At 37.9% G+C, this 7881-nt stretch overlaps 1 non-coding gene across 1 annotated transcript; it reads left to right on the forward strand.

Moving 5' to 3' along the window:
- Positions 1-308: 308 nt before the first annotated feature.
- LOC130956668 (small nucleolar RNA R71) lies at positions 309-416 on the forward strand. The gene has a single exon (XR_009077185.1). It is a non-coding gene; the product is annotated as a small nucleolar RNA R71 (small nucleolar RNA).
- The last annotated feature ends 7465 nt before the right edge of the window (positions 417-7881 follow it).

A 7881-nucleotide genomic window follows, 5' to 3' on the forward strand; every position in this document is an offset into this window, starting at 1 on the left:
GATGCATTTTGCAATCCATTCAGACTCTGAGAAATCATGTTGACTTACTGAGTCAATATTTTGTTCTGAGCCAATATGGCATTTAGAGCATCAATTTCAAGAACTCCCTTCCTCTGAGGCATCCCATTATTCACAGGATTCCTTTCAGAAGTGTACATGAACTGGTTATTTGCAACCATGTCAATGAGTTCCTGAGCTTCTGCAGGCGTTTTCTTCAGGTGAATATATCCACCTGCAGAATGGTCCAGTGACATCTTAGATAATTCAGAGAGACCATCATAGAATATATCCAGGATGGTCCATTCTGAAAGCATGTCAGAAGGACACTTTTTGGTCAGTTGCTTGTATCTCTCCCAAGCTTCATAGAGGGATTCACCTTCTTTCTGTCTGAAGGTTTGAACATCCACTCTAAGCTTGCTAAGCTTTTGAGGAGGAAAGAACTTGGCTAAGAAAGCTGTGACCAGCTTATCCCAAGAGTTCAGACTATCTTTAGATTGAGAGTCCAACCATACTCTAGCTTTATCTCTTATAGCAAAAGGGAAAAGCATAAGCCTGTAGACCTCGGGATCAACCCCATTGGTCTTAACAGTATCACAGATCTGCAAGAATTCAGTTAAGAACTGAAAAGGATCTTCTGATGGAAGTCCATAAAACTTGCAATTCTGTTGCATCAGAGAAACTAATTGAGGCTTTAACTCAAAATTGTTTGCTCCAATGGCAGGGATTGAGATGCTTCTTCCATGTAAGTTCGAATTTGGTGCAGTAAAGTCACCAAGAATCTTCCTTGCACCTCCACCATTGTTATTGGGTTCGGTCATCTCTACTTCTTTTTCGAAAATTCCAGTAAAGTCCTCTTCAGAGTGTTGTGTTTTAGCTTCTCTTAGCTTCCTCTTCAGAGTCCTTTCAGGTTCCGGATCAGCTTCAACAAGAATGTTATTATCCTTGCTCTTGCTCATGTGAAAAAGAAGAGAACAGAAAAGAAGAGGAATCCTCTATGTCACAGTATAGGGATTTCTTTATGTGAGTAGAAGAAGAAAAGAATAGAAGAAGGATAAGAGAAAAATTCGAACACACAGAGAGAGGAGAAGAGGGTTCGAATTATGAATAGAAGAGAAGTGTTAGTAGATAAATAAATAAATAGAAGGAGATGAGAGAGAGAGAGAGAGAGAGAGAGAGAGAGTTTTCGAAAATTATTTTTGAAAAATCGTTAGTGATTTTCGAAAATTAAGAGAAGAAATAAAATTAAAATTAAAATTTGAAACAATTAGTTAATTAAAAGAATTTTGAAAAAGAGGAAGGTGATTTTCGAAAATTAGAGAGAGAAAAGTAGTTAGGTGATTTTGAAAAAGATAAGAAATAAACAAAAAGTCAATTAGTTAGTTGAAAAAGATTTGAAAATCAATTTTGAAAAGATAGGAAGTTAGAAAAGATTTTGAAATTGATTTTGAAAAAGATATGATAAAAAGATATGATTGGAAAAGATTTGATTAAAAATTTATTTTGAAAAAGATTTGAAAAGGAAATTAAAAAGAATTTATTTTTAAAATTAAAATTGATTACTTGACTAACAAGAAACTAAAAGATATGATTCTAGAATTTAAAGATTGAACCTTTCTTAACAAGAAAGTAACAAACTTCAAATTTTTTAATCAATCACATTAATTGTTAGTAAAGTTTTCAAAATTTTGAAATGAAATTAAGAAAAAGATTTTGAAATCACTTTTTAAAATTTTTGAAAATAATAAAAAAAAATGAAAAAGATTTGATTTTTGAAAAAGATTTGAAAAGATAAGATTTTTAAAATTGAAATCTTGACTTGACTAACAAGAAACAACTTATTTTAAAAATTTTTGACTAAGTCAACCCAAAGATTTCAAATTTTATGTGTAAAATAAGGAAAATATATTTTTTATTTTTGAATTTTTAATGAGGAGGGAGAAAAATACAAATATGACCCAAAACATGAAAATTTTGGATCAAAATCAATGATGCATGCAAGAACACTATGAATGTCAAGATGAACACCAAGAACACTTTGAAGATCATGATGAACATCAAGAACTTATTTTTGAAAAATTTTTTCAAGAAAAAAAAACATGCAAGACACCAAACTTAGAGATTTTTCATGTTTAGACACTATAAATTCAAAAATGCATATGAAAAACAAGAAAAGACACAAAACAAGAAAATATGAAGATCAAACAAGGAGACTCATCAAGAACAACTTGAAGATAATGAAGAATGCAATGCATGAATTTTTTTCAAAAAATGCACAAGTTTTAAAAATATGCAATTGACACTAAACTCAAAACTTGACTCTAGACTCAAACAAGAAACACAAAAATATTTTTGATTTTTTTAAATATTTTTTGTATTTTTTTTCAAAAATTATTTTGGAAAAACAAAAAAGAAGAAAAATTTTTGAAAGATTTTTGAAAACTTTTTTAAAACAAAATAAAGGAAATTTACCTAATCTGAGCAACAAGATGAACCGTCAGTTATCCAAACTCGAACAATCCCCGGCAACGGCGCCAAAAATTTGGTGCACGAAATTGTGATCTCAATGGCGCCAACAACTTGGTACACACAATTATAATATCACTCTTTTTCACAACTTTGCACAACTAACCAGCAAGTGCACTGGGTCGTCCAAGTAATAAACCTTACGTGAGTAAGGGTCGATCCCACGGAGATTGTTGGCTTGAAGCAAGCTATGGTCACCTTGTAAATCTCAGTCAGGAGAATTCAAATGGTTATAGAGTTTTGATAATTAAAAGATAAATAGAATGTAAAATAAAGATAGAGATACTTATGTAATTCATTGGTAGGAATTTTAGATAAGTGTATGTAGATGCGTTGTTCCTTCTGAATCTCTGCTTTTCTACTGTCTTCATCCAATCCTTCATACTCCTTTCCATGGCAAGCTGTATGTAGGGCGTCACCATTGTCAATGGCTACTTCCCATCCTCTCAGTGAAAAAGGTCCTCTACAGTTTCCCGCATGGCTAATCAGCTGTTGGTTCTCGATCGTGTAGGAATAGGATTTACTATCCTTTTGCGTCTGTCACCACGCCCTACTGTCGCGAGTTTGAAGCTCGTCACAGTCATCCCATCTTAGATCCTACTCAGAATACCACAGACAAGGTTTAGACTTTCCGGATCTCAAGAATGCTGCCAATGGATTCTAGCTTATACCACGAAGACTCTGATCTCACGGAATGGAAGGCTCTGTTGTCAGGAGAGACAACCATGCGTCATGGACTAGGAATCCAAGAGATACACACTCTAGCTTTCGCGGGTAGAACGGAAGTGTTTGTCAGGCACGCGTTCATAAGTGAGAATGGTGATGAGTGTCACGGATCATCACATTCATCAGGTTGAAGTGTGAATGAATATCTTAGAATGAGAATAAGCATGAATTGAATAGAAAACAGTAGTAATTACATTAATACTCGAGGAACAGCAGAGCTCCACACCTTAATCTGTGGTGTGTAGAAACTCCACCGTTGAAAATATATAAGAACAAGGTCTAGGCATGGCCAAATGGCCAGCCTCCCCAAATGACATGTGAATTCAAAAAATAGGGAAAAAGACCCCTAGTACAATAGTAAAAAGTTCTATTTATACTAAACTAGTTACTAGGGTTACAGAAATGAGTAAATGATGCAGAAATCCACTTCCGAGCCCACTTGGTGTGTGCTTGGGCTGAGCATTGAAGCTTTCATGTGTAGAGGTCTTCCTTGGAGTTAAACGCCAGTTTGTAACTTGTTTCTGGCGTTTAACTCTGCTTTGCAACTTGTTTCTGCCGTTTGACGCCAGAATAAGGCAGAAAGCTGGCGTTAAATGCCAGTTTGCGTCATCTAAATTCGGGCAAAGTATGGATTATTATATATTGCTGGAAAGCCCTGGATGTCTACTTTCCAACTCAGTTGAGAGCGCGCCATTTGGATTCCTATAGCTCCAAAAATTCTATTTCGAGTGCAGAGAGGTCAGAATCCAACAACATCAACAGTCCTTTGTCAGCCTCTGAATCAGATTTTTGCTCAGGTCCCTCAATTTCAGCCAGAAAATACTTGAAATCACAGAAAAATACACAAACTCATCGTAAAGTCCAGAAATGTGAATTTTGCTTAAAAACTAATAAAAATATACTAAAAAATAACTAATCATACTAAAAACTATATAAAAACAATGCCAAAAAGCGTATAAATTATCTGCTCATCATGGGTTCTCTGAAGATTTTGCGTGTTTGTTTTTTAGTGTTCCTTTTCATGTTGTTACTGAGGCTTTTATGGACCTGTTTGCTTTCTCGAAAAGATTGCTCATTTTGATGACCGTTGCCATGTTGATAATGTTACTGATGGATTTTGTAGAGAGTAACGATTTTTCTGGTGGCTCGTTTTTTATTTTGAAAAAAGGTTTTGCGTCTTTGATGATTTCCACTTGGCATGTTTTGTTTGCTTGGTAGTTCTTTTTCTGAAAGTTTTAGGGTGTAGCTTCATAGCCCTTTCCGGTGTCTTTCTTACCTTGTCTTTGCCTCTAAAGGATCCCCTTGGACCTTGGTGTGTGTCTTGGGGTTTTCCTTTTGCTGTTTGCATTTGCTCTGTTTCGTGTGTGTCTGAGTTATTCTGATTTCACCCGAGCTATTTTTGGTTAGTAATCCATTTTCTTTTCTTATTTGTAGGACTAGTTGGCTATGTCTCTTCGCAAAAATATTGTTGAGACATCTTCTAAGGTTCCTGAGGGGATGTCGGACTGGTTGGACTCTCTTGTGTTAATGTGTTTCTCTGTGGTGAATGCTGAATTTTGTGTGGAACTTAGGAAACATCACTATCTCTGTAAGAGTAGAGATCAGGAAAAGACTTATGACTTGGTGGCGCTTGACTCTGAGGAGAGGGTTTGCTTTCCTACCCTGACCCGGGGGGAGCGCCCTTTCTTTTATGCTTATGACTATTTTTTAGCCAGTTGAATATTACCTTTCCTTTCACTTCTTTTGAGACCGAATTGTTGTGGTCGTGTAACGTAGCTCTATCCCAGCTCCATCCGAACTCCTGGGGTTTTATCAAGATCTTTCAGCTGCTTTGCCAAGAGTTGGACGTCACACTGTCCCCATACTCTGTTTCTTTACCTTTTTGTTTTAACTAAGCCTGGGATTTCTTCAAAAAAGAAAGCCTCTTGGGTTTCCTTTAGATCTGCCTAAGGACATAAAGTTTTTGCCATGTATGACGAGTCCTTTAGGGACTTCAAGAACTACTTTTTTAATGTCCGAACGGTTGAGGGAGTTCGACCATTTTTTCTAGAAGCGAATGATGAGCCTGCCTTCCCCTTGTGTTGGCAACAGAATATAGTGGTGTCTCAATACACGTGGGAGATGCTTGACGAAATCGAGCAGGCCTTTTTAAATGTTTTGGAGGATATTTGGGGGGAACCTCCTCATCTTGACACTAAGAAATTTTTGGGGGAACCATCCCTTGTTCGAACTGCGTTGGGTATTAATTGATATGTTTTGCTTTGTTTTTACCTTGCTTCCTTCTTTTGACATCTTGTAACCTGCTTTTATGGTTGTTTTTGTTTTTCAGAGATGGCCAAAAATAATGATTCTATGAAAGCCTTCAAAAAAGCGAGGAAGGCTACTGCGGCCCAAAACATCTCGGCCAGAGTGGCTGGGGAGGGATCTTCTCATGTTCCGCCGAAGCCATCAGTACCGAGTTCCCCTGGACCGAGGAGAATGATTCCTACTCCACGGGTCCATGTGCTCGATCCTCCTCATTCTTCTGCTGCCATTTCTTCTCCTCCGGCCATTCCTCCTTCCAAAAGGCCTCGGACCATTGAGCCCTTCAATCTGGACGCTTCTGATTTTGATACCATTGGGTTTGTCGACCAGCAGATTGGTCCTTATGGTGCTCTTCCTAAGGATGATGTCTCTCCTCTTCGTCACTTGGATTTCATAACTCGGAGTAGCATCAAGATGGCTCATATGGGGGCGGCTCTGTATCGAACTGCCCAAGATCTTCCTATCCATGCCACGAAGGCCTTTATGGAAGAGGCCAAATCAGAGTTTGTCTGGAATAAGGGTTTAAAAGAGGAGCTTGAGGTGAAAGTGACCAAGCTGGAGAAGGAGTTGGAGGGGAAGAAGACTCGGGCTATTGGTCTGGCAACCTCTATAAGATTAGCTGAGGACACGGTGTTGAAATATAAGGAGAGCTATGTTACCATCTATAGAGAGATGAGGGATCTCAGGAACAGCTTGGAATCTGTCCGGGCTGATTATGCCGAACTCCAAGGTCACCTTGTAGACAGTGTTAATGCTGCTTATGAGAATCTGAAGGAGCAAGTTCGAGTTCTTGCGCTGGAGCTTGACCTTTCCCTTTTTAGCCTGGACAACATTGTTAGGGACAGTAAGTGATGAGCGGATATTTTATACGCTTTTTGGGGGTAATTTCATATAATTTTTAGTATGTTTTAGTTAGTTTTTAGTATATTTTTATTAGTTTTTAGGCAACATTCATATTTCTAGACTTTACTGTGATTTTGTGTGTTTTTCTGTGATTTCAGGTATTTTCTGGTTGAAATTGAGGGAGCTGAGCAAAAATCTGATTCAGGCTGAAAAAGGACTTCTGATGTTGTTGGATTCTGACCTCCCTGCACTCAGAATGGATTTTTTAGAGCAATAGAAGTCCAATTGGCGCGTTCTCAATTGGGTTGGAAAGTAGACATTCAGGGCTTTCCAACAATATATAATAGTCAATATTTTGCGTGAAGATAAATGACGTAAACTGACGTTTAACGCCAGTTTCATGTTGCATTCTGGCGTTGAACGCCAGAAACAGGTTATAAGTTGGAGTTGAACGCCAGAAACAGGTTACAACCTGACGTTTAACTCCAAAAACAGCCCAGGCACGTGAGAAACTCAAGTTTCAGCCCCAGCACACACCAAGTGGGCCCCAGAAGTGGATTTCTGCACTATCCATCTTAGTTTACTCATTTTCTGTAAACCTAGGTTACTAGTTTAGTATTTAAACAACTTTTAGAGATTTATTTTGCATCTTATGACATTTTAGATCTGAACTTTGTACTCTTTTACGGCATGAGTCTCTAAACTCCATTGTTAGGGGGTGAGGAGCTCTGCAGCATCTCGATGAATTAATGCAATTATTTCTGTTTTCTATTCAAACACGCTTGTTTCTATCTAAGATGTTCATTCGCACTTCAATATGAAGAAGGTGATGAGCCGTGACACTCATCACCATTCTTAACCCATGAACGTGTGCCTAATAACTACCTCCATTCTACATTAGATTGAATGAGTATCTCTTAGATTCCTTAATCAAAATCTTCGTGGTATAAGCTAGAAACCATTGGCAGCATCCTTGAGAATCCGAAAAGTCTAAACCTTGTCTGTGGTATTCCGAGTAGGATTCAGGGATTGGATGACTGTGACGAGCTTCAAACTTGCGAGTGTTGGGCATAGTGACAGACGCAAAAGGATCAATAGGTCCTATTCCGACATGATCGAGAACCGACAGATGATTAGCCGTGCTGTGACAGAGCATTTGGACCATTTTCACTGAGAGGATGGGAAGTAACCATTGACAATGGTGATGTCCTACATACAGCTTGCCATGGAAGGAGCCTTGCATGTTTGAAACTAAGAAAGCATTATGTTGCAGGGATTCAGAAGACAAAGTATCTCCAAAACTCTAACATATTCTCCATTATTGCGTAACAATTACTTATTTTATGCCCTTTCACTTTTTACAATTGAAACTAAAGAACCCTATTGGTGTCCTAACTAAGAATAATAAGATAACCATAGCTTTCCTCAAGCCAACAATCTCCGTGGGATTCGACCCTTACTCACGTAAGGTATTACTTGGACGAC

This window comes from Arachis stenosperma, chromosome 1 (genome assembly GCF_014773155.1).
Source record: "Arachis stenosperma cultivar V10309 chromosome 1, arast.V10309.gnm1.PFL2, whole genome shotgun sequence".
NCBI classification, from domain to species: domain Eukaryota; kingdom Viridiplantae; phylum Streptophyta; class Magnoliopsida; order Fabales; family Fabaceae; genus Arachis; species Arachis stenosperma.